We start from the raw sequence: 26,895 nt of genomic DNA, 5'->3' as shown, positions 1-26,895 counted from the left end.
ACTTATGTAATATAAGGGCAGTGTGCGCCGCAGCCGTTCCAAAAAATATAGGGTCATGGCTTCATGGGGAAGGTGTGTGGCCACAAAAGAATCCCAATTCATACTACGGTGCACAGTAGTCTCTATTATTTAAATTACACCGCACAGTAGCGCCACTACACCAGGTAGAGCCCCTTTTACACAGTACGGCTGATAGATTCCCCTTTTTACACATTACGGCAGACAGAGGGGGGTCATTCGGATTTGATCGCTCACTAGCAACTTTTGGGTGCGCTGCGATCATAGAGTCGCCGCCTATGGGGGAGTGTATTTTCACTTGGCAAGTGTGGGAACGCCTTTGCAGCTGAGTGGCCCCAAAACAGTTTTTGCAGTTTCTGAGTAGCTCTGGACTTACTCAGCCACTGCGATCACTTTAGTCTTTTTGGTCGTGGAATTGACGTCAGACACCCGCCTTGCAAACGCTTGGACACGCCTGCGTTTTTGCAAACACTCCCAGAAAACGGACAGTTGCCAACCATAAACACCCTCTTCCTGGCAATCACCTTGCGATCGACTGTGCGAATGGATTCTTCGTAAAATCTATCGGCCAGCACCGATCCTCTTTGTACCCGTAGGACGCGCCTGCGCATTGCAGTGCATATGCATGCACAGTTTGGCCAAGTTTTAACATGATCACAGCGCTGCAAAAATTTCCTAGCGATCGAACAACTTGTAATGACCCCTAGAGTCCCCCCTTTTACACATTACGGAAGACAATCCCTGTTTAAGCACATTACGGCAGCCAGTCCCCCTTTTCACACATTCTGGCACACAGGATTTCCCTTTTTCCACATTACGGCAGCCAGTCCACCTTTCATACATTAGGTAAACAGGAGAGAGAGAGAGATAGATAGATAGATAGATAGATAGATAGATAGATAGATAGATAGATAGATAGATAGATAGAAAGATAGATAGATAGACAGACAAATAGCAGCGCTATGTAATTGGTGGCAGCGTCACATGCAGCTGTCCCTCTCCTTCCGCATTGGCTGGCCGCCGCCGCTGTGAATGCTGGGATGAGGGAGGCGCATCCCAGCATTCACAGCGGCGGCGTCCAGACAATGCAGAAGGAGAGGGACAACTGCAGCAGCGCCACCAACAATTACACTGCGCTGCTGCAGCTCCAGAGTCCCCCTACTCCTCCCCTGCCCCCGGAGCTGCTCCTCTCCGGCGGCAGCACACGCACACAGGCGGCTTGTAGTGACTCATTACAATGCCGCTGATGACTTACCGACGCCGGAATCCCAACAACACAATGCCGACAGGGGTGGCGAGCGGAACGCAGCCCCTTGCGGGCTAGCTTCGCTCGCCACACTGCGGGCACGGTGCCTCGCTACGCTCGGCACACTATTATATTCTCCCTCTATGGGTGTCCTGGACACCCACGGAGGGAGAATATGTTGGGATTGTGGCAGTTGGGATTCCGTCGGCGGTATCTTGACCGCATCCTACATATATATATATATATATATATATATATATATACACACACACCAGGGCCGTAACTACGTGTGTGCCAAGGGGGCTTGGCACACAGCGCAGTTGCCCTGAGGGCGCAACGGCCAGCGGCATGTAATGAGTCAAATTGACTCATTACATGCCGCCGAAGTCTGCGCCGTGCGCCCCGCTGTGTAGGGAGAAGAGGACCAGCGCCGGGCAGCGGAGAGAAGGAGGAGGAAGGAGGGGGAGCAGTGAGCCGCAGCAGCGCTATTTGATTGGTAGTAAGCGCCGCTGCAGCATCCCCCTCTCCTCCTGTATTGGCTACCCGGCGCTGCTAAGGATGCTGGGATGCGGTTTCCCAGCATCCACAGCAGCGCCAGGCAACCAATACAGGAGGAGAGGGGGATGCTGCAGCGGCGCTTACTACCAATCAAATAGCGCTGCTGCGGCTCCCTGCTCCCCCTCTTTCCTCCTCCTTCTCATCTCACACAGCCTGCACCGAGAGGAAGCTGCACGAGGAGCCTGTCAGCGGGGAGAAAGTAAGTATATTCTCTCTCTCTCTCTCTCTCTCTCTTGGTCACCGTCTGCCGCAATGTGTAAAAAGGGGTCCCGTCTGCCGCAATGTGTAAAAATGGGGACTGGCTGCCGCAATGTGTAAAAAGGGGGCCTGGATGCCGCAATGTGTAAAAAGGGGGCCTGGCTGCCGCAATGTGTAAAAAGGGGGACTGGCTGCCGCAATGTGTAAAAAGGGGGACTGGCTGCTGTAATGTGTAAAAAGGGGGACGCTGTCTATTGTAATGTATAAAAGGGGCGCTACTGTGCAGCGAAATTTGAATAATGTAGATTACTGTGCACCGTAGTATGAATTGCTATTATTTTGTGGCCACGCACCCTTCCCCTTTAAGCCACGCCCCTATAAATTTTTTGCGCACGTTAGGCGTGCACTGCCCCTATCTTACATTGGGGGGGGCGCCACTATCGTTTCTTGCACACAGCGCTAAAATGCCTAGTTACGGCACTGACACACACATACACACACACACACACAATGTACATCCACCGTTACTCCCACTAAAGTCCGTACCGGCCAGGTGCTCACCCAGGTAAGATACCTCACAAATACACTACGAACTCGGGTGCCACTCAAGGGTCTCTGCAGTTAGTACAACAGACAGTGGATCTTGTAAATCAACGTTTTGATTTAATGACTAAATCGTCATCAGGATGTGAAACTGAGGCCGATTTAGACATGAAATGGAAACGTTGATCTACAAGATCTACTGTCTGTCGGACTAACTGTGCAGACCCTTTAGTGGCACCAGACTTCGTTGTGTGTGTGTGTATATATATATATATATATATATATATATATATACATACATACACACACTTACAGGTAGTTCGGTACTCAGATGCACGCAAGTTACCCTGATATCCTGGCCTGGTCCAGCATGTACTAGGCTTGAAAAGTGATCAATTGTAGAAGTGATGGCACTCAGAGGCTTTTGGGAACACAAAGGAATTTATTCACAAAGTAACATGAGGCAGCACATCTACGTTTAGGTGCACAACGCAACATCTTCGTGATTTATTAAACAAAAGCACAACACAGATGAGCGACATTAGTATGGCAACTTAAACAATTTTAAGGTGCGCACAAATTGTGCATAAAAAAACGCACATGTAGAACAGTGACTTTGCGGGTATATAAGGTATATATGCAATACTCAGTTTGCACACATATCACTTGTTGCTGACATTGTGCATAACCAAAACCAAAACTGGGGAGCACCACGGGTCATTGATGTGACAGGTGAACGTCATCAAACAAGGTGCGGGAGGACTGTGCGAAACACGACTGGGGCCCAGCTGACCATAAATCTCCTGTTGTGTTTACATTTTTAGCACAGTTTAATGAAAATGACTACAGTCAGATTTTTGACATTTGCCAGGACACAGCTCCAATGTCTGTTACAAAGTATTTGGCAAATATTTGTCTGACGTTGTTTGCGGTCATGCCTCCTCGTGCTGTGGGTTCACGTTGCCAATCTTCCAAGCCTGTTATTGATGTAGTGTCCTCAATCTGAAACCCATCTCTAGCCCTAACAAAATTATGGAGAATTATACAAGTCTTGACAATGTCAACGGCAAAATCGGGATTGACATTAATTGGTCTATGGAAAATTCTCCACTTATTAGTTAGAATGCCATATCTACGGGCTCGACTCAGGCGGTAGTTAAAAATTCTTTTGTCTTGCGTCAGGTTTGGCCCACCATAAGGTCGGAGTAGATGCTTATGAAGTGCAAATGCTTCGTCACCCACAAACACATATGGCACTTTAGGACTTTCTGTTCCTGGTAGACATTTCTCGTCTGGAAGTTGGTGTGTGTTTGTTATAATTGACCTCCACAGACTAGATCTTTTCCAGATAGCAGAGTCGCAGTCTTTACCAAAACTTCCTATATTCACGTAGACAAAGCGGTATTTGGAGTCTGCAATGGCCATTAACACTACAGAATAGTAATCTTTGTAATTGAAGTACATTGAGCCGCTGCTGGATGGACAAATTAGTCGGATATGTTTGCCATCTAATGCCCCTATGCAATGTGGGAAGTTTGCGTTTTTCTCAAAATCAGCTGCTATCGATTGCCAGTGTTCTTTTGTAGGTGTAGGTAGGCATTCTGATTGCATGACTGACCAAATGGCTCGGCAAACTTCTTTAATTATCTGATTTACAGTTGAAATTCCAATTCGATAACTATAGTGTAGATCAGTAAAAGTGCACCCACTTGCCAGATATCTGAAAAGAACAAATGCAAACTATGAGTAATTGGTCAGTAGGTCTTTGGTAAACATTACAAAATGTAAAACATTTATATTGTTATTGAATGATATTGTTCTAGGTAAAGAAGTCATGAGAAGATGGAGCAATATTCGAGACTCCTTTGCAAAGTCTTTCAAAAAAATCGAAGAAAGCAAGAGATCTGGAGCTGGGGCAGTGAAGCATAGGAAATATGTGTTTCATGACCAGATGCAATTCTTAAAAAAATTGTATGTGTGTCGGGATACTGAAGAAAATTCACTCTGGAGGATGTCATACCAGATAACCCAGTTGAAGATGCTGTGAGGGAAAACTCAGTTCCTGAAAATGAGCCCAAAAATACAACAGAGACTCTACTAACACCAGCAGCCAGTGCCACACATGGTGGTTTTTCGACCACAAACACGCCGCCGTAAGCCAGATGAAGTAGAATTAAAACTGCTAAAGGCTCTGGAACCTGAAAAGCCAAATCGTCATATATCTTTCTTTCAGGGGATCATGCCTGCTTTAGAGAAATTAGACGAAGATGAAATATTACAGTTCCAAATGGGGGTTCTTCAACTGATTTCTAATATAAATCAGCAGAAGCGGAGATCCTTGCAGCCTTCGCCCCTGCCTTATCAGTCTATGCCAATGCACCAAACACTATTGCAAGCAATGCCTCTACAACAACCTTATGGCCAAAATCCTATGCAACAAGCCCAACCTCCGCTAACATCTCAATTGTACCCACATTTTGGAAACATGCCTCCAATAAATAGCCCTCAAAGTTGTCCCTCTCAAACTCCATCCCCTGCACCGTCTTCTGGTTCATACAGTTCCGTGGACTTTTCATCACTGCACCCATTATAAATACCAATCTAGCCCTGATTCAACCAAATTTGTTACAAATCACACACATGGTGCATAACACATGCAATTTAATTTCCACCGTTGGCTGTTTGTTACATTTGTTACCTAATGTTTTGGATATAAGTTAATTGCAAATATTGCTCATACTTTAAATATGTCCATTTTCAGTGTGAAATAAAAACATTGTACTTTCAAATGTCTTTGATTTACTTACCTCAGTGTAACTGCTAACATTTGAACAGGTGGAATACAATTTTGCATTGTAGTGTTCTCATGTTGAATATGGGCTCTCAGCCGCATATGTAATTCGTCAAAAGATGACAAGGACATGCGGAAATAATTGAAGAATTTATTCTCATCTGCTCTTAGGTCTTCAAATAGTGAGTTGAATGTATTCAGTTCATCTCTTCTTAAGTTTATTGGGTGAACCTGATAAAGCTAAATATTTATCTTATTTAAAACCCTTTAAGAGGTCTAAGAACACTGTACGCTATTGACGTATGGAGTACCGTAAGGGTACGCACGTTGCGTAACAATCGCTTAGCCGTAGTCGAGACGCTCAAGCGTCACGTTCGCTTACGGCCAAGAGATCACAGGCAGGCACGCTATTGGCTGCCGACTAACGTAATGATTCGCTATAGCGATGCGAACGCTCGGGACCACGAGGAGATCACCAGCGGCGCAAACGCTCACAATGTTAAACCCTTATAACTATACCATAAAACAGTGTATTATGCAGTAAACCTTGGTGTAGAGATAGAGTGTGGATGCAACACAGTGTAACCTTATTAACTAAAAAGCGCTCTGAGAATACTTAACACTATAAGAAATACACAGATACCGTGCTTAGGGTCTAACGCCTTATATGAATGTTATACTTGAAAAAAGAATAATACAATACAAGTCATACACTACAATATAACATAGACTAACTAACCAGATAACTACACAGTAAAATACAATACAATACAATTACGTTTTAAGGGAAAATGAGAGAAAAAGGAGAAGAGAGAGAGAGAGAGATATGGCCCATAATAACGAGAAAGACAATATGATTGCGGAGAAAACTTACGCACAAAGGGAACGATCGCATGCGCCTCTGGACATCCAGCTCCCGATTATCAGCAATGAGAACCGTTGAAGAGTGAGAGCTGGATGTGGTCGGCTTGTCTATTTATGCCTCACACACAATACAATTCAATGGTCCCTACAATCTCATTGTTCATTGGACACAGGAATTCCTCTTCGCATTATAACAAAAGGTCATAGGTTGATTCATACAGGTGGGCTGTGACAATTTCCAACTGCTCAGGTGGGTGGGAAACTAGGTTTCCCGCCGCATGGATAAGTAAGTGCAAATAATAGTAAATGGACATAAACTTCTTATGTCCATAACTATTCGCACGAGCGATTAATCTGTTTCAAACCAACACCGGAATATTGCTAATTAAATACTCTTCCGATGGATACTAAACACCACTGTATTACTCCTGTCTGACCCTTCGTATCAAACAAAGAGGGATCTCTCTGTCCATGAACATGCTACATTAACCAAACTTTCAGATTCTATCAAAGGGACCATTATCTACAAAATACATTATATAGTTAAAATATGTTATGAACGAGTCGCCCGCTAGACGCACACGAACTCTACCGTAAATGCGCATACCGTGCGCCTGCGGGTGCCCGCAACAGCGAGTATGCGCACGCACGGGAGAGCGCACGCATGCGCAGCAGGGACACATATGAGGTGCAAATATGGCAGTGTGCATCGTGATATTTTTCTGACTTTGACAGTCCACCCTTTGGCAGTCAGCAATAACTGCCACTTCCTAAAACATTTCAAAAAGAGAAAAATATATGTCATGTGTAAATATTTCTATGGTTGGGTAGGGGAGGAGAGGAGGAGGTGAGAAAAGGGTATGACCTAGTGAGATAGCAGAAGCATGTGTGTATGAATCCGTGTTTTGGGGGGTCATGTATCATCGTGCCGTACGTGTTTTAAATCAAGCTACGAGGTATTGCGAAGTATACATTTGAATTCCTTCTTATCCCGTGGTACGGGTCTGTGGATGGGCTGTCAAACTTTACCGAGCTCTCTTCGGCTTTTGGTTGCAACAAAATGGGGAGCACATTTTAGTTGATGATACATGAATGGGGGGGATATGTGATTGCTGGTATCTGTGCCTGTATTCCCTATCGACTATGTGTGTCATTACCTGAAGGTTGTAGAGATGAAGATAAGACATAATTATGGTAAATGCAGTGGTATTCTATGTCAGGTTAATGAACATTTGTCGGTTGAAGTCTTGTTCGGTGTCTGTTGAATGCAGTCTTCTTTGTGCTTTTGCCAAAAGGCGTGGGCAAAAAGCTTTGTCAATGTCCATAGACTTACAAAAAGTGTTGGGCTAGCGTAATTTTAAAATTTCTAGGGAAACTGGGGGTCTATGGCATAGTTCATCAAATCTCTGTGTATAAGGTTGTCAAAACTTCTTCTTTAATCCACCAGTTGTCTGTATACAGGATCATCAAATTCCTCGTCAAACGTAGGTCTTTTTACCTTGGAGAAACCGGAAAAACAGGTGAAAGAAACGGACCGTATAATCGCATTTTCATCACATCATTGTTTCTACAGTTGGGTCATAAATCAAATCCATTGGAATTACAATTTCCTCACTCCTTAGACTCATTACCCTGGTACTACGTTTGCACTTCATTAAAGCCTGACCGCATCTAAATATCAAACCAATCGTTATGACAACACCTAAGATACATAGGAGAAACTTCCCTACATCCATTATGACTCCTTGAGCCCATTCTCCTAAACCAGAGAACCAATTTTGCGGGTTCAACCATGACACCCAACTAGTCAGCTCATTACTCACAGCAGCAAGGGTGAGATTGTGTCTCCTGCGGAATTCCCATTTTAATTGGAGAATGTCGTCCATCTTTTGGTCTATGACCTCGACCGGGTCCTCGGTACTATTTGTAATATATGTGCAACATTTCACGCCGTACTGCGTTGCCAGTGTGACACAATATCCACCTGTTACTGCTGTGAGATAATTGAGAACCATTCTATGCTGAACTAGTTCTGTTTTATAAGCTTGAAGTTCTCTTCCAGTATACCTAAACGTGTCATCATACATTTCTGTGATATTATCTAACAAATTTGCAAGCGCAGAGATGTATCTATAGTTCAGCACTCCTCTAGCGGTGCGAGTGATATCTAACGCGATTAGAAACTGAATCCCGGTGGATTCATGGATCATGTCAGAGGCCGGATGCTCTGTTCTTTCTATCAGGTGCCGTTTAACTACGTGCTCATAATGAGTATGAGTATAAGGAGTTTGGGCACCACGGTGAATATCTTTCATTTTGGCATGTGATACAGTCATTACTTCAGGCAGTACTTTTCCAATATAACACAATCCTTCAGAGTTTGGGGCAAGCCACTTATACGCCTTCCTCCCGCATATGAAATATGCATCATCGGGGAGAACATATGGGACGGAGTAGGACATAACCATATTACACATCTTCCATGTGAAATCTCCTAACCCTAATTCTCCCATCTGTCTAGTACACGTACCAGTTTGTACGATATGTGCACAGTATCCTGGTGATACCTCTCCAACTCTCGTAATCCTATTTCCTAGGGTATACCTATATCGGAAAGACTTTTCTCTACTGGCTATGTGGCGTATAAGCTCTGTATCTGTAGGCATTCTATCTGCCCTATATGAAAGGGTCATGGTTTGGTTACTCCATGACACTTCCCAATTTCCCGGCTTTCGGGGATTGGTAATGTTAAAACATATTAGGGATCTATCCACATGATATTGGTGGAGCTTCAAACTAGGAGGACTGGAGATATTAAACCTCCTATCCACCGGTCTCCCACCCTTTAGCTCAAGTACCTCCCCTACCGTTAAAGGAAATGGTACTAGTCCTGATTTGCTATGACCTTGAGGTACTTGAGAGCATACCCAACAATCTGTTTGATTTAACACACTACCCACTAAGGAGTGATAGTCACTCAAGGGATGCCGGTCCATGTGGATATTAAAACTGGATTGGCATTTCTTGATGCACCCATCCTCAACTACATTGTCACAGAGCCTACAGATACAGTTTTCTTCAGCTAACAATCCTTCACAATTCCTTCTATTGTCAATGCTATCGGATCGTTTTCTGATACTCGCCTTTACTTGTTGGTTAAGTTGTTCTTGGAAAACTACGCCTCCATCTCTGTCATCAGAACCCATTCCAGAACCTCTCTCGACCTCCATGGTACTCTCGCCGGAACAGACTGCTCTGGTCAACATCATGGTCAACAGGAAAATCCGGATCACAGTCTCTTGAGGCAAGTCCATCTTAGGAGGAAACGAAGAAGAATGAGAAGGGGGAAAAATAATTTGAGGGAGAGGGGATGGGAAGTGGAGAAAAACAATAAAAGGGAACAGGGAATCGACAACTGCTTTTGATCTTGTGATTCTCGATGCTCAGGTGCCGCCTCAGTCCTCCTGGAACAGACACTCCAGTGATACAACTTCCTCTACCGTCTGTTCCTTATCACGGGACCTCTCTGGATCAGCAACCTTCTTACAATGGGACAAATGAACCCAAGTCTCTCTCTCGGCAACTTTCAATGCTGTAGTGCTAGTCAATAAGACCTGGTATGGTCCTTCCCATCTGTCAATAAGGCAACCTGAGCGTAGAAAATTTCGTATCATTACATAATCCCCAGGTTCAATGTCATGACAATTACTATCTGGCAAATCAGGAATCACTAACTTCAAATTATCATTTTGATTCCTTAGCTGTTTACTCATGTTAACCAGGTACTTTACAGTCACTTCATTGTTACACTTCAAATCATCCTGAGGGTTAATCATAACATGCGGTTGTCGACCAAACAAGATTTCAAAGGGAGACAGATTAAGAGGGGACCTGGGAGTGGTTCTGATGCTGTACAGTACAATGGGTAAAGCTTCTGGCCATGTCAATCCTGTCTCTGCCATAACTTTGCTCAGTTTATTTTTAATAGTGCTGTTCACTCTTTCCACCTTCGCACTCGCCTGTGGACGGTATGGAGTGTGCAGCTTGCTATCAATTCCCATCAACTTACACATTCCTTGAAAGACATCACCTGTAAAATGGGTACCCCTATCACTTTCGATTATTCTAGGGATACCATATCTACATACAAATTCCTGCACAATTTTCTTAGCAGTAAACATAGCGGTATTTGTGGCCGCAGAAAATGCTTCGACCCAATTTGAGAATACATCTATACAAACAAGTACATATTTCGAATTTCGACAAGGGGGTAATTGAATAAAGTCAATCTGTATTACCTGAAAAGGACCGCCTGTAGGTGGGATATGAGATGGTTCTGTTGGTATTGCCTTTCCGATATTCTTTCTCAGACAGGTAAGGCATGACATTGCTCTCTTACTTGCATGAGATGAAAATCCTGGGGCGCACCAATATGCTCTTACCAACTTGCACATTCCTTCCTTGCCCAGATGAGTCAGCCCGTGAGCTGCCTCAGCTAAACATGGAAGATATGCTCTGGGGGCCACCGGTTTACCTTGTCCATCTGTCCAGAGTCCTGAGGACTCCTGGCCATATCCCTTTGCCTTCCAGACTGCCTTTTCCTGTGTGGAACACAAATTTTGCATCTCACACAACTTCTGTGTGTTGATGGTATTAAATACCATCAGTTGTGTGGTGTCTGTCTGTCTGGGGGTACCAGCTGCTAATTTAGCAGCTTCGTCTGCTCGGCTGTTACCAAGTGATACTGGGTCTTGGCTATATGTGTGTGCTTTACACTTGATAACAGCCACTCTGTCGGGTTCCTGTATCGCTGTTAGAAGCCTTTTGATGTGAGCTGCATGCGCTACCGGTGTACCAGCTGCCGTCATGAAGTTTCTGAGGCGCCATAGGGCTCCGAAATCATGGACTACCCCGAATGCGTATCTAGAGTCGGTGTAGATATTGGCTGATTTGCCCTTAGCCAATTCACATGCTCTGGTTAGGGCGACCAGTTCAGCAACCTGGGCTGAGTGAGGTGGGCCTAGCGGTTCCGCTTCTATGGTGCCTTGGTCATCTACGACTGCGTATCCAGTACACAAGTCTCCCGAGTCTGACTGTCTGTGACAACTACCGTCCGTGTAGAAAGTTAGATCTACATCTTCCAGTGGGTTGTCACTGATGTCAGGCCTTGCGGTAAAATTTTGGGTCAAATATTCCATACAATCATGTGTGTCCTCCTTTGTATTAAATTCTCCTTCCCCACCACTCTCATCCTCCACCCTTTGTGCCTGTCCAGGCACACCTGGGAGATATGTTGCAGGATTTAATGCACTGCATCTCCTTATGGTGATGTTTACGGGGGCCATTAGTGCCAATTCCCATCTTGTAAACCGCGCTGATGAGACGTGCCTGGTTTGGGCAGAATTTAGCAAGGCTGACACTGCATGTGGTGTATGAATTGTGAGGTTGTGACATAGCACTACATCTTCGCTTTTCGTTACTAGCAATGCTATCGCAGCAACGCTTCGCAAGCATGTGGGGAGGGATCGCGCTACTGTGTCTAGCTGAGCGCTGTAGTATGCTACTGGTCTGCTGGCATCACCGTGCTTTTGGGTTAGGACGCCTGCTGCGCAACCAGCGCTTTCTGTTCCGTACAGCTCAAAGGGTTTCCCATAGTCTGGCATACCTAATGCTGGTGCCTGCGTTAGGCACTGTTTAAGTCTCTCAAATGCCATCTCAGACTCGTCTGTATGCGAAATCCGATCAGGCTTGTTTGAGGAAACCATCTCCTGCAAAGGTAATGCTAGAATGGAAAATCCTGGGATCCAGTTACGGCAATACCCACACATTCCTAAAAACGTTCTGATCTGTTGCTGGGTTTGTGGCAGAGTCATGTCTCTAATTGCTTGAATTCTATCAGCGGTCAGGTGTCTCAGTCCTTGTGTTAGACAGTGTCCCAAATACTTTACCTTAGTTTGGCATAATTGCAACTTGTCTTTGGAAACCTTGTGTCCAGTGTCTGAAAGATGAAACAGGAGCTGTTTCGTATCCTTCAGGGATGCTTCCAATGAATCAGAACACAGTAGTAGATCATCCACGTACTGTATTAATACTGATCCACTCTCTGGTTGGAAAGACTGTAAACAATCATGCAAAGCCTGGGAAAATATACTTGGACTGTCTATGAAACCTTGTGGTAATCGGGTCCATGTGTATTGGACTCCTCTGTATGTAAATGCAAACAAATACTGGCTGTCAGGGTGCAGAGGTACCGAAAAGAAAGCGGAGCAGAGGTCAATAACAATGAAAAATTTCGCAGTGGGAGGGATTTGCATAAGGATGACAGCTGGATTTGGCACTACGGGGAACTGACTCTCAACTATTTTGTTAATCCCCCTTAGATCCTGCACTAGCCTGTAACCCCTCCCCCCACTCTTTTTAACAGGGAAGATGGGACTGTTGGCAGTGCTGGACGTTCTTACCAGGATGCCCTGTTGTAGCAAGCGCTCTATTACTGGGTAAACTCCTAACTCCACCTCTGGCTTCAGAGGGTACTGTGGGATTTTTGGAGCTATCCTACCATCTTTTACTTGCACAACTACTGGAGCTACGTTTGCCATCAATCCAGTGTCTTGTCCGTCTTTAGTCCACAGTGACTCTGGTATCTGGGATGTCATTTCTTCTACTTGGGATGGAGTCCTATTTGTCATAATGGTATGTGACATTAATTTTGATGGGGAGTCTAACATGTCTCGCACTTCCTGAGCGTGATTCTCAGGTATGTCCAAGAATACACCTTCAGGAGTACAATAAATGACGCACCCCATTTTACACAATAAGTCTCTTCCCAGGAGATTAGTCGGTGCCGATGCAGCCAGCAAAAAGGAATGCTTGGTATGTAAAGGCCCTACTGTGATCTCGGCTGGTTTGCTAACAGGGTAGTGCTGGACTACTCCCGTTACTCCCATGGCTGGAATTGTCTTACCAGTGGTTCTCATGCCCACTGTCGAATTTATCACTGATTTGGCCGCCCCCGTATCTACAAGGAAGTTTAATGTTTTACCAGCTACATTAATTGCAATTTCGGGTTCACTCCCAAGACTTGCAATCAATTTTACTGGCTGCAGATTACAGGTATGGCCACACCCCTATTGGGTATGGTGACCTCCCTGAATCCCGCTGGCAGCAACTACTTGTGAAGGGGTTAAATGGGAACTACCAGAGGCTTGCCAGTCTCTGTTCGGGGGGTATCTCTTTGTTTCCCCTGCATGTGGCTCATAACTCCGTTTCTGCGGACCCTGCTCCCAATGTCGTGTGTCGTGTCGTTGTCTAGGGGGTTGATATGAGTTTTGTGAATGTTTCACTCTACAGCAGGCATTCCCAACCACGCTCCTCAAGGCACACCAACAGTGCAGGTTTTAGTGATATCCAGGCTGCAGCACAGATGGTTAAATCAAAATAACTGAGCTACTAATTAAGTCACCTGTGCTGAGGCCTGGATATCACTAAAACATGCACTGTTAGTGTGCCTTGAGGACCGTGGTTGGGAATGCCTGCTCTACAGTCTCGTGCCATGTGTCCCTGTCTATGACAAGAAAAACAAGTTACCACATTTGACTTACCCACAGGGTTTGGTGATTTATACAAAGGCTGCCTTGTGGTCAGGGCCTGTATACTTACGGCCATTAACTTATCACCTTGTGATTCCCTGTGTCTGGTGATATTCCGATCGTGATCCACAGCTGCCTCTCTCAAAGTAGCCACCGACAGACCTCGCCAACATGGTTGCGTGGTCTGTACCCTTGTCTTTAATGTCTCTTTTAAACCATCCATCAGTACAGATACTGCTACTTCTCGATGGTTTATGTTTGTTTTAATGTCCTCTATACCTGTGTATTTTGCCATATCTAGTAATGCCCTGTGAAAATAGTCTGCAGCAGTTTCTGACTCTTTCTGTTTAATGGAGAAAATCTTGTTCCATTTAACTACTGCTGAAAAATACTCCTTTAATTGTAAATTTATTCTTTTTACATTATCTTTGTTGTACACATCTGTAAGAGGTACATCCTGATCCAATCCACAGTCAGCTAAAAATTGAGCTGCGTCGACATTGGAGGGTAAACATGCCCTCAGCAATATCTGCCAGTCTTTGTTATTGGGCTCTAAAGTGTTCCCTAGGTCTCTGATGTATTTCTGGCAGGCAACTAAATCTTTCCTAGGGTCAGGGAATTCGGACACTATGGTTCTTAATTCCATTCGGGAAAATGGGCTGTACATGGCAATGTTCCTAACAGGAGTGATTCCTGTTGTGTCAGTTTTCCCATTTGGCACTGCTATTACCCTAACAGGATTAAGTCTACTAACATCATTCTGTGTAGATTCTACAGCCTGTGGTGAAATGGTTTCAGCATAGTGTATGGTGCCGTACTTACCCGTAGATACGACCTCACCTGTCCCTCCGCTAGGGGCCTTTGTTACTAATCTTAAGGGTTGGGCCGTGCCTACTGTTGTTTCTGATATGGTGGCTGCTAGAGAGAGCGCTGATATTGTTGCCGATTCGTCCTCTTGATCACACTCCTGGGGAAAGTTCAAAACAGGGTACAACTTGCACGGGTTAGTACTTGCATTGGTTAACTTATTAACATTTACGCAGTTGCTAAGTGTTTGTTTGTTACACCCTAATGCGTCATTCTCCGCAACCAATTTCTCTCCCGATATGTATGGTGGCGGCGGGGCCGTGGCTATCAATTTCTTGACAGGATTAGATCCCGCCGCCAGAGCCAATCCTCTCTGTATTTCACCCTCCTGTTGCCATAACTGCAAATAATCATAATGTTGGATTCGTCTCTTTGTTGATTTAATGAGACATATCCTCCTCCTTAAATTTTGTAACACTTCTGGGCTAAAGCTACCTACTCTTGGGAATTTCTCCCCGTCATGCACAGTCATTCTCTCCCATTCATCACATAAAACCTCTGTGTGTGAACCATATTTTTCACACATTACGTACCTTGCCGACCCGACTGGTCGGTTTACTGAATCAACCCGAACCGAGGTTGATCGCCCCCTTCCTGAACAATTGGCCCCCATAACTTGCAGGCGTTGCTTTCACCACCTCTGACCTTCAATCAGGGTCTTCAGCGAACCCTTACAATAACCAAAATGTTCACGATAGGCTGACGGTGGCGGTTTACCGAGTACCCCACTCACTCGCCCACGCCGACCAATACGACCTACACACTGCCCTAGTGCTGGCGTACTCGACCCAGGGCCCCTATGAACCTTCGTTTACTGGAACATGTGAGTGTGTTCCGCAGAGCATTGACCCTTTCCAGTAACTGTTGGTTGTTGGACAATTCCTGAGTGACCAGCGAACTTCCCTTCAGAAAATAAAAAATTACACAAATCACGTCAGAATGTACAAATAGTTTTATAACCGGTTGCGTACACAAATGGTACTGGTCAGATTAACTAATGCACACAATTACGTGCGGTACAATCGTTCAGCACATAAGCAACTAATCTTATGTACTGAGCGACCAGTGGAATCGAAAATTTCGGCTGCGAATTCCTTCAGCCAGAGCTTTATTGGCCTATATGGGTTTTGCACCAACCCCCTGGGTTGTGCCCTTTTCTCTTATTTATAGCGGACTTCTTTGTCTGCTGTACCTGGACCTCCTGGTCTGTTCTGGACCTCCTGGTCTGTGCTACAGTATGACCTCCTGGTCTGCTATACTCTACTGCTCAAATTTTATATTTAACAAGGGATGCCTCCCTCGCCACCATGTACGACACTTACATGCATGTACCTCTGCGAGAACTCGACTTCTTGTGGTTCAACCTTGAAAATTGTATAAACTTATATATACAAAAACACTCACTCACCACATATATACTTTTGTTTCTATTTCTATTTCTGCGCAGAAATTTTCTTTAAACCAGATGTGTTGTGAATTTGGAGAAGGATCTGTTAGTCTAAATTTCGGACACTAAAATAAACTTGCGCCATTTATCGCGTTCCCACCTTTTCGCCTGTTAAAATAACACTACCGTGTGATTTGAGTTACGTGAGCGTGCCCGGATGCTCCGTTTGCGTAATATACGCTGCGTGCGTCGGCCTTTGAGTTGCGTACGCGAGTCTCACCCTTTGTTAGAGACACGTGTACGCAAAGCAAATCTCCACCGTAACACAACTAACACGTTTATCAATGTAGATGATCCTCGATCGTCTACCACGCACCACACCAATCTCTCCTTGTACCTTTAGGTAGAGTTGCGTGTGTGCTTTTACACTTTATCCCTTAATATATTACTTTTACACTTTAACTATGAAATAGCGACAAATCTCTCTTAGCACGTTTTATCAATTATAAAATGGCAAACAGGAGAGTGATATGAAAATACACGAATGAAAAAGAAATGCAGATATGTGCGTGCGTACGCAAGACAGAAATAAACAGTTTTAAAAGACACTAGCTTTTGTTCTTACCTCCGGTTCCGGATTCCTTCAGCACCCTTTACTAAGCGAAGCAGACGCTTAGCCAGACAGCACTACGGGGAATATGATCTCCCGCCCTTTGCTGATGGATAATGTCTGCTGAAATTACCTAGCAGAGATATGTGAAGGACGGACGAGCCGCCAATTGATAAAGCTAAATATTTATCTTATTTAAAACCCTTTAAGAGGTCTAAGAACACTGTACGCTATTGACGTATGGAGTACCGTAAGGGTACGCACGTTGCGTAACAATCGCTTAGCCGTAGTCGAGACGCTCAAGCGTCACGTTCGCTTACGGCCAAGAGATCACAGGCAGGCACGCTATTGGCTGCCGACTAACGTAATGATTCGCTATAGCGATGCGAACGCTCAGGACCACGAGGAGATCACCAGCGGCGCAAACGCTCACAATGTTAAACCCTTATAACTATACCATAAAACAGTGTATTATGCAGTAAACCTTGGTGTAGAGATAGAGTGTGGATGCAACACAGTGTAACCTTATTAACTAAAAAGCGCTCTGAGAATACTTAACACTATAAGAAATACACAGATACCGTGCTTAGGGTCTAACGCCTTATATGAATGTTATACTTGAAAAAAGAATAATACAATACAAGTCATACACTACAATATAACATAGACTAACTAACCAGATAACTACACAGTAAAATACAATACAATACAATTACGTTTTAAGGGAAAATGAGAGAAAAAGGAGAAGAGAGAGAGAGAGAGAGATATGGCCCATAATAACGAGAAAGACAATATGATTGCGGAGAAAACTTACGCACAAAGGGAACGATCGCATGCGCCTCTGGACATCCAGCTCCCGATTATCAGCAATGAGAACCGTTGAAGAGTGAGAGCTGGATGTGGTCGGCTTGTCTATTTATGCCTCACACACAATACAATTCAATGGTCCCTACAATCTCATTGTTCATTGGACACAGGAATTCCTCTTCGCATTATAACAAAAGGTCATAGGTTGATTCATACAGGTGGGCTGTGACAATTTCCAACTGCTCAGGTGGGTGGGAAACTAGGTTTCCCGCCGCATGGATAAGTAAGTGCAAATAATAGTAAATGGACATAAACTTCTTATGTCCATAACTATTCGCACAAGCGATTAATCTGTTTCAAACCAACACCGGAATATTGCTAATTAAATACTCTTCCGATGGATACTAAACACCACTGTATTACTCCTGTCTGACCCTTCGTATCAAACAAAGAGGGATCTCTCTGTCCATGAACATGCTAAATTAACCAAACTTTCAGATTCTATCAAAGGGACCATTATCTACAAAATACATTATATAGTTAAAATATGTTATGAACGAGTCGCCCGCTAGACGCACACAAACTCTACCGTAAATGCGCATACCGTGCGCCTGCGGGTGCCCGCAACAGCGAGTATGCGCACGCACGGGAGAGCGCACGCATGCGCAGCAGGGACACATATGAGGTGCAAATATGGCAGTGTGCATCGTGATATTTTTCTGACTTTGACAAACCCAATAAAGAGGCTTATGCCTCTGTGCTCGTCGGCGACGATATAACAACCACAACGCAATAATACGTTTGCGATCCATGTGATAATGCTGCTCAGTCACACACACACTGTGAAATGCTGCTGCTGCTGCTGCTGCACATGCCTACTTCATCCCAATTTAGAACCACAGCATTAAAACCGGCTAAAAGCTGTTGCATGTGAAAGGCTCAGCCGGCCGGCAAAAAACCGGACAGCTTTTGTCCGGCTTATTGCCGTCCGGCCAAAACCGGGTAGTGTGTTACAGCCCTTAGGCAAGTAAAAGGGTGTGGGCCCTGCAGCTCTACCTGTAGTTCGCATTGTGCGTTGGAAGGCACAAAGTAAGCAGACGGGAGAAGTCAGGATAGTGCGCAAGGGCATAGAAGGGAGCGGCTCAAGAAAAGAGAAGTGGAAACAGACAGCAAACTAGGCTGGAGAGAGACCTGAGACAAAGAGATCTGAATTATACGAGAGCCGACCAGGGGAAACACAAATTATGCAGTCAAGTTTCCCACATTTGGAGAAATCACAGGAGCAGCACACCCAGAGTGCAATGGGTGAGCCTTGCCCTGGGAGAAGCACCTTCATGATCATAGTATCTCACGTGGCAGGTAAGCAGGAGTTGGGCAAGAGCTGAGGAGGGTCGCTGCTCGGGCACCCCCCTGTCAAGTGAAGGAGATCCAACTGAGGCAGCACAAGAGAACTCTCGAAAGAAGAACAAAGCTAGAGGAAGATCTGAGACAAAGAAATCTGGCTTTTACCAGAGCTGACCAGAGGAAAGCACAAACACAGTCCCCCACTACCACAAATAATGCAGTCGAGTTTCCCACATTTGGGGAAATCACAGGGGTCAGCATACCCAGAATGCAATGTATGAACCTCACCCTGGGAGAACAATCTTCATGACCATGGTATCTCCTATGCAAAATAAGTATGATTTGGGATAGGGCTGGGGAGGGCCGCTGCTCAGGCACATCTCTGTCAAGTAAAGGAGATTCAACTGAGGCAGCACAAGGGAACTCTCATCTGGGGACAATAACTGCAGGTAGAACACATATTTTCAGATGAACATGGGAGGGCAGAAGGCTGCCTAATACTGAAGCACCCCCAAACAACAAACCAAATGCAACAACTAGTACAAGCATTCCTGGGGGAAGGCCTGCAGCAGATGGATTTGCATATGGTGATGTCAGCCAAGCAGTGGGCCAAAGTTGGCTGGAACCCTCATCTGCATATGAAAAGAGAAAAGGGGTATGCTGGGCATGGCGGCCTTTTGCGGCGCTTGGATGACCCCTAGTTCGCATTAAACACCCCCACCCTCCTTCGGTGTGGGGCTCATGTTGGCCATGCCCCAGCCCCTGAAGCATTCAAGCTGATTTCTTGCAGCAGCTGGGCACTGTAACAGCTCCAGAGCTGCTCTGTAAGGCAACTAAAAGGGTGTGGGCCCTGCAGCACTACCTGTAGTTCGCATTGTGCGTTGGAAGGCACAAAGTACGCAGACGGGAGAAGTCAGGATAGTGCGCAAGGGCATAGAAGGGAGCAGCTCAAGAAAAGAGAAGTGGAAACAGACAGCAAACTAGGCTGGAGAGAGACCTGAGACAAAGAGATCTGAATTCTACGAGAGCCGACCAGGGGAAACACAAATTATGCAGTCAACTTTCCCACATTTGGGGAAATCGCAGGAGCAGCACACCCAGAGTGCAATGGATGAGCCTTGCCCTGGGAGAAGCACCTTCATGATCATCCAAGCGCCGCAAAAGGCCGCCATGCCCTGCATACCCCTTTTCTCTTTTCATATGCAGATGAGGGTTCCAGCCAACTTTGGCCCACTGCTTGGCTGACATCACCGTATGCAAATCCATCTTCTGCAGACCTTCCCCGAGGAATGCTTGCACTAGTTGATGCATTTGGTTTGTTGTTTTGGGGGTGCTTCAGTATTAGGCAGCATTCTGCCCTCCCATGTTCATCTGAAAATATGTGTTCTCCCTGCAGTTGTTGTCCCCAGATGAGAGTTCCCTTGTGCTGCCTCAGTTGAATCTCCTTTACTTGACAAGGGAGGCATTTTGGATTTTTTCTTTGGGTACCCTTACACCTGATGGTCTGAATGAGAGCATCGAACTTAACAACATTGGCAGTCTCTGAAGATTTTATCTATTGATTTACCTAATATATTATTTATTGAATATCCATTTATTGTATGTTTAATAAATAAACAAAATTATTAGAAGTAGCTATTTTGGGAACAGCTTTCCTCTTAGGATGAAACTGTATAATCCTGTTGTGTGTGTTCCTTTAAAGTTCTTTAGTAAAATCCACTAGTAATGATGAACATCAGATTTCTTCCTCCATCCTCTTTTTACACTTTCTCTTGGTTCTATATATATATATTTTTATTTTTATTTTTTTCCCCTCCTTCTCCCAAAAGGCCCCCCTCCCTTCCCCCCCCCCTCCCTGTTTTAAATTTTAAAATCTTTAAATCTTTAAATCTTCGAATCCTTAAATTGTCTGTTTAATATTTATTTTTTATTCAATTCTTTTTGTTGTTTAAGCAGCAATGTAATTATTCCAGGGGTTAAAATAATGAAATATAGAAATAATATTAACAAAAATTAAAGGTAAAAATGAATTGATAGAATGATCCCATTAAAAGTAAATAAATAATATGGATGTTAAGCTGAGCCGGTTGGATTCTAACATGGGACTCGCTGCATAGAGTGCAGGTGATGTTTCCCCTGCGCCACAAGAGCAGCTTTAGTAGTGGCCTGGATTTATGTTACCCTAAAAGGTTTTATATAAGTAAATGGGGATCCTTAGTGCTGAGTCTCTGAATTATGTATATGTGATTATAGATATGAGGTATTGATTGAAAGATTAGAGGTTAATCTGTATATAGATTATATATTTTCTGTTATTTTTTAAACCACCTTGTTGCTTATTTTATTATTATTTTTAATCACCATGTTGCTTATTTTTATATTATGAAATGCCTTTATATGTGCAATTGCTATTAGAAAGTTGTTCCATATATGAGTCATTACATGTATGCATCCAATTAGTATATGTATGTATCCAATCAACTAATTAGTAATGCTATTGGTCCGGTGCATTTTAAAAAGAGCCTGCTAGGCTGCTGATGTATCCTCTGACGAAACCGCTCTTGGATAACAGCGGAGAAACGCGTAAGGAAGGTGACTACCGGACACTCTGATTGCTGAGATATAAGCCCGTTCATGAACGAGGTACATCACGGCGGACGTCTGATGCAAAGACAGCGGTGAAGGGGAAAAAGCAATTTGAGAGCGAGCAAAAGGAGGTCTCTACCCCACGGCAGGGAGGAATATCCCGACCGCAAGTGCCAATAAGATCCAGCCACGGTTAACGGGGGTCGTAGCATACCGCTGTGTTTCACCAACCATCACAGCGCTCTCCCCCTGTTTTCTTTCATTACTCACGTGAATTACATATGAACTTTAACTGCAGTAAATAAGAGGCGTTGGTTACAACTGTTGCTGTTCATCCACAAGAAGGAATTTAATGTATCAATTACAATTGGAAAGTAACGATTAAATTACAACAGCTGTATCCAGGAGGATTTTTTGGACACTTTAATAGACATTCCGTTGTCATCAAGGGCAATATGAAATAGATACTGATTACATTTAGATATGGATAGTGGTGCCTATATATGTTGACTCCATTGTATTTTATTGAATGTAGGTTTCTTCTGTCTATATATATTTTTTAAAAATAAAGAGCTTGTATATTTTATTTTTTGCGCTCCCTTGATAACAAGTGTGATTATCTTTAAAATTTGGTTTATTATTGGTAGAACAGTACTACCTATGGGAGCAGCATTTTATAATATATGGTGAAAATTAATAGATGTATAAAGATGAAATAAGCAACAAATTGGTGAAATAGATACGTTTTGATAGGAGCGCTGGGTTCTATATATATATATTGACATTTGGTTATATATATGTATAGACTTTATAAATTCTTGACAGAGATGTGCCTGAGCAGCGGCCCTCCCCAGCCCTATCCCAAATCATACTTATTTTGCATAGGAGATACCATGGTCATGAAGATTGTTCTCCCAGGGTGAGGCTCATTCATTGCATTCTGTGTATGCTGATCCCTGTGATTTCCCCAAATGTGGGAAACTGGACTGCATTATTTGTGGTAGTGAGGGACTGTGTTTGTGCTTTCCTCTGGTCAGCTCTGGTAAAAGTCAGATTTCTTTGTCTCAGATCTTCCTCTAGCCTTGTTCTTCTTTCGAGAGTTCCCTTGTGCTGCCTCTGTTGGATCTCCTTCACTTGACAGGGGGGTGCCCGAGCAGCGACCCTCCCCAGCTCTAGCCCAACTCCTACTTACCTGCCAGGTGAGATACTATGATCATGAAGGTGCTTCTCCCAGGGTAAGGCTCACCCATTGCACTCTGGGTGTGCTGCTCCTGCGGTTTTCCCAAATGTTGGACACTTGACTGCATAATTTGTGTTTCCCCTGGTCGGCTCTCGTATAATTCAGATCTCTTTGTCTCAGGTCTCTCTCCAGCCTAGTTTGCTGTCTGTTTCCACTTCTCTTTTCTTGAGCCGCTCCCTTCTATGCCCTTGCGCACTATCCTGACTTCTCCCGTCTGCTTACTTTGTGCCTTCCAATGCACAATGCAAACTACAGGTAGTGTTGCAGGGCCCATGCCTTTTTACTTGCCTTACAGAGCAGCTCTGGAGCTGTTACAGTGCCCAGCTGCTGCAAGAAATCAGCTTGAATGCTTCAGGGGTTGGGGCATAGCCAACATGAGCCCCACACCGAAGGAGGGTGGAGGTGTTTAATGCGAACTAGGGGTCATCCAAGCGCCGCAAAAGGCCGCCATGCCCTGCACGCCCCTTTTCTCTTTTCATATGCAGACGAGGGTTGAAGCCAACTTTGACCCACTGCTTGGATGACATCACCATATGCAAATCCATCTGCTGCATGCCTTCCCCCGGGAATGCTTGCACTAGTTGTTGCATTTGGTTTGTTGTTTGGGGGTGCTTCAGTATTTGGCAGCCTTCTGCCCTACCATGTTCATCTGAAAATATGTGTTCTACCTGCAGTTGTTGTCCCCAGATGAGAGTTCCCTTGTGCTGCCTCAGTTGAATCTCCTTTACTTGACAGAGATGTGCCTGAGCAGCGGCCCTCCCCAGCCCTATCCCAAATCATACTTATTTTGCATAGGAGATACCATTTTCATGAAGATTGTTCTCCCAGGGTGAGGTTCATTCATTGCATTCTGGGTATGCTGACCCCTGTGATTTCCCCAAATGTGGGAAACTCGACTGCATTATTTGTGGTAGTGGGGGACTGTGTTTGTGCTTTCCTCTGGTCAGCTCTGGTAAAAGTCAGATTTATTTGTCTCAGATCTTCCTCTAGCCTTGTTCTTCTTTCGAGAGTTTCCTTGTGCTGCCTCAGTTGGATCTCCTTCACTTGACAGGGGGGTGCCCGAGCAGCGACCCTCCCCAGCTCTATCCCAAATCCTACTTACCTGCCAGGTGAGATACTATGATCATGAAGGTGCGTCTCCCAGGGCAAGGCTCTCCCATTGCACTCTGGGTGTGCTGCTCCTGCGATTTCCCCAAATGTGGGAAACTTGACTGCATAATTTGTGTTTCCCCTGGTCGGCTTTCGTATAATTCAGATCTCTTTGTCTCAGGTCTCTCTCCAGCCTAGTTTGCTGTCTGTTTCCACTTCTCTTTTCTTGAGCCGCTCCCTTCTATGCCCTTGCGCACTATCCTGACTTCTCCCGTCTGCTTACTTTGTGCCTTCCAACGCACAAAGGCTTGAATGGCCTTTTGCTGCTCCTCCATCCTCTGAAGCATATAGAGGGTTGAATTCCACCTCGTTACCACCTCTTGCTTCAGAGGATGGCAGGGCAGGTTCAGGAATGTTTGGTGGTGCTCCAGTCTTTGGCACGCGGTGGCTGAATGCAGAAAGTGGACCGCAATTCTTCGGGCCACCGACAGCATCTCTTGCACGCCCCTGTCGTTTTTTTAAATAATTCTGCACCACCAAATTCAATGTATGTGCAAAACATGGGACGTGCTGGAATTTGCCCAGATGTAATGCACGCACCATATTGGTGGCATTGTCCGATGTCACAAATCCCCAGGAGAGTCCAATTGGGGTAAGCCATTCTGCGATGATGTTCCTCAGTTTCCGTAAGAGGTTGTCAGCTGTGTGCCTCTTATGGAAAGCGGTGATACAAAGCGTAGTCTGCCTAGGAACGAGTTGACATTTGCGAGATGCTGCTACTGGGGCCGCCGCTGCTGTTCTTGCTGCGGGAGGCAATACATCTACCCAGTGGGCTGTCACAGTCATATAGTCCTGAGTCTGCCCTGCTCCACTTAACCACGGACATGTGGACTAGTGGACCTTGGGTACAACTGCATTTTTTAGGACACTGGTGACTCTTTTTCTGAGGTCTGTGTACATTTTCGGTATCGCCTGCCTAGAGAAATGGAACCTAGATGGCATTTGGTACCGGGGACACAGTACCTCAATCAAGTCTCTAGTTGCCTCTGAATTAACGATGGATACCGGAACCACGTTTCTCACCACCCAGGCTGACAAGACCTGAGTTATCCGCTTTGCAGCAGGATGACTGCTGTGATATTTCATCTTCCTCGCAAAGGACTGTTGGACAGTCAATTGCCTACTGGAAGTAGTACAAGTGGTCTTCCAACTTCCCCTCTGGGATGACGATCGACTCCCAGCAGCAACAACAGCAGCGCCAGCAGCAGTAGGCGTTACACTCAAGGATGCATCGGAGGAATCCCAGGCAGGAGAGGATTCGTCAGACTTGCCAGTGACATGGCCTGCAGGACTATTGGCTTTCCTGTCTAAGGAGGAAATTGACACTAAGGGAGTTGGTGGTGTGGTTTGCAGGAGCTTGGTTACAAGAGGAAGGGATTTAGTGGTCAGTGGACTGCTTCCGCTGTCATCCAAAGTTTTTGAACTTGTCACTGACTTATGATTAATGCGCTGCAGGTGACGTATAAGTGAGGATGTTCTGAGGTGGTTAACGTCCTTACCCCTACTTATTACAGCTTGACAAAGGCAACACACGGCTTGACACCTGTTGTCCGCATTTATGTACAGGATGCATACCTTCATGTCCCCATTTATCCATCTCATCAGGCGTACCTCAGATTTGCGGTACAGGACTGTCATTGCCAATTTCAGACGTTGCTGTTTGGTCTCTCCACGGCCCAGAGAATTTTCACCAAGGTAATGGCGGAAATGATGGTTCTCCTGCGTAAGCAAGGTGTCACAATTATCCCGTACTTGAGCGATCTCATAAAAGCGAGATCAAGAGAGCAGTTGCTGAACAGCGTATCACTTTCACTGAAAGTGTTACAGCAACACGGCTGGATTTTCAATATCCCAAAGTCGCAGTTGGTTTCTACGACTCGTCTGTCTTTCTTGGGCATGATTCTGGACACAGACCAGAAGAGAGTTTATCTCCCGATAGGAAAGGCCAAGGAACTCATGACTCTTGTCAGGAACCTATTGAAACCAAAACTTGTGTCAGTGCATCACTGCACTTGAGTCCTGGGAAAGATGGTGGCATCATACGAAGCCATTCCATTCGGCAGGTTCCATGCGAGGACTTTCCAATGGGACCTACTGGACAAGTGGTCTGGGTCACATTTACAGATGCATTGGTTGATCACCCTGTCCCCCAGGGTCAGGGTATCGATCCTGTGGTGGCTGCAGAGTGCTCACCTTCTCGAGTGACGCAGATTCGGCATTCAGGACTGGATCCTGGTGACCACAGAGGCAAGCCTCCAAGGTTGGGGAGCAGTCACACAGGGAAGAAATATCCAAGGTCTTTGGTCAAGTCAAGAGACTTGTCTTCACATCAACATCCTGAAACTAGAGGCCATATACAATGCTCCGTCATGCGGAGACCTTACTTCGGGACCAACCGGTTCTGATCCAGTCAGACAACGTCACCGCAGTGGCTCATGTAAACCGCCAAGGCGGCACAAGGAGCAGAGTGGCGATGGCACAAGCCACAAGAATTCTTCGCTGGGTGGAGAATCACGCAAGCGCACTGTCAGCAGTGTTCATTCTGGGAGTGGACAACTGGGAAGCAGACTTCCTCAGCAGACACGACCTACATCCGGGAGAGTGGGGACTTCATCAGGAAGTCTTTGCACAGATTACAAGTCGGTGGGAACTGCCACAGATAGACATGATGGCGTCCCGGCTCAACAAAAAGCTACAGAGGTATTGCGCAAGGTCAAGAGACCCTCAGGCAGTAGCTGTAGACACCCTAGTGACACCGTGGGTGTTCCGGCCGGTCTATGTATTTCCTCCTCTTCCTCTCATATCCAAGGTGTTAAGGATAATAAGACAAAGAGGAGTGAGAACTATCCTCATTGTTCCAGATTGGCCACGGAGGACCTGGTATCCGGATCTGCAGGAAATGCTCACAGAAGATCCGTGGCCTCTTCCTCTAAGACAGGACCTGTTGCATCAGGGGCCCTGTCTGTTCCAAGACTTACCGCAGCTGCGTTTGACGGCATGGCGGTTGAATGCCGGATCCTAGCAGTGAAAGGCACTCCGGTTGAGGTCATCCCTACGCTGATAAAGACTAGGAAGGATGTAACGTCAAAACATTACAC

General features: G+C 45.2%; 6 non-coding genes across 6 annotated transcripts; 4 read left to right on the top strand and 2 right to left on the bottom strand.

Moving 5' to 3' along the window:
- Nucleotides 1-18,682: 18,682 nt before the first annotated feature.
- Nucleotides 18,683-18,845, bottom strand: LOC135030844 (U1 spliceosomal RNA). The gene has a single exon (XR_010226774.1). It is a non-coding gene; the product is annotated as a U1 spliceosomal RNA (small nuclear RNA).
- A 152-nt stretch (nucleotides 18,846-18,997) lies between these two features.
- On the bottom strand, nucleotides 18,998-19,161 carry LOC135030862 (U1 spliceosomal RNA). The gene has a single exon (XR_010226791.1). It is a non-coding gene; the product is annotated as a U1 spliceosomal RNA (small nuclear RNA).
- A 3,115-nt stretch (nucleotides 19,162-22,276) lies between these two features.
- On the top strand, nucleotides 22,277-22,440 carry LOC135030725 (U1 spliceosomal RNA). Its single transcript, XR_010226668.1, has one exon. It is a non-coding gene; the product is annotated as a U1 spliceosomal RNA (small nuclear RNA).
- Nucleotides 22,441-22,592: 152 nt separating this feature from the next.
- On the top strand, nucleotides 22,593-22,755 carry LOC135030820 (U1 spliceosomal RNA). Its single transcript, XR_010226754.1, has one exon. It is a non-coding gene; the product is annotated as a U1 spliceosomal RNA (small nuclear RNA).
- Nucleotides 22,756-23,426: 671 nt separating this feature from the next.
- On the top strand, nucleotides 23,427-23,590 carry LOC135030872 (U1 spliceosomal RNA). The gene has a single exon (XR_010226801.1). It is a non-coding gene; the product is annotated as a U1 spliceosomal RNA (small nuclear RNA).
- Nucleotides 23,591-23,742: 152 nt separating this feature from the next.
- LOC135030772 (U1 spliceosomal RNA) lies at nucleotides 23,743-23,905 on the top strand. Its single transcript, XR_010226711.1, has one exon. It is a non-coding gene; the product is annotated as a U1 spliceosomal RNA (small nuclear RNA).
- Nucleotides 23,906-26,895: the final 2,990 nt, after the last annotated feature.

This window comes from Pseudophryne corroboree, unplaced genomic scaffold (genome assembly GCF_028390025.1).
Source record: "Pseudophryne corroboree isolate aPseCor3 unplaced genomic scaffold, aPseCor3.hap2 scaffold_505, whole genome shotgun sequence".
In the NCBI taxonomy this organism is placed as follows: domain Eukaryota; kingdom Metazoa; phylum Chordata; class Amphibia; order Anura; family Myobatrachidae; genus Pseudophryne; species Pseudophryne corroboree.
The sequence above is the reverse complement of the archived record's forward strand: the minus strand, read 5'-3'. Positions and strand labels throughout refer to the sequence as shown.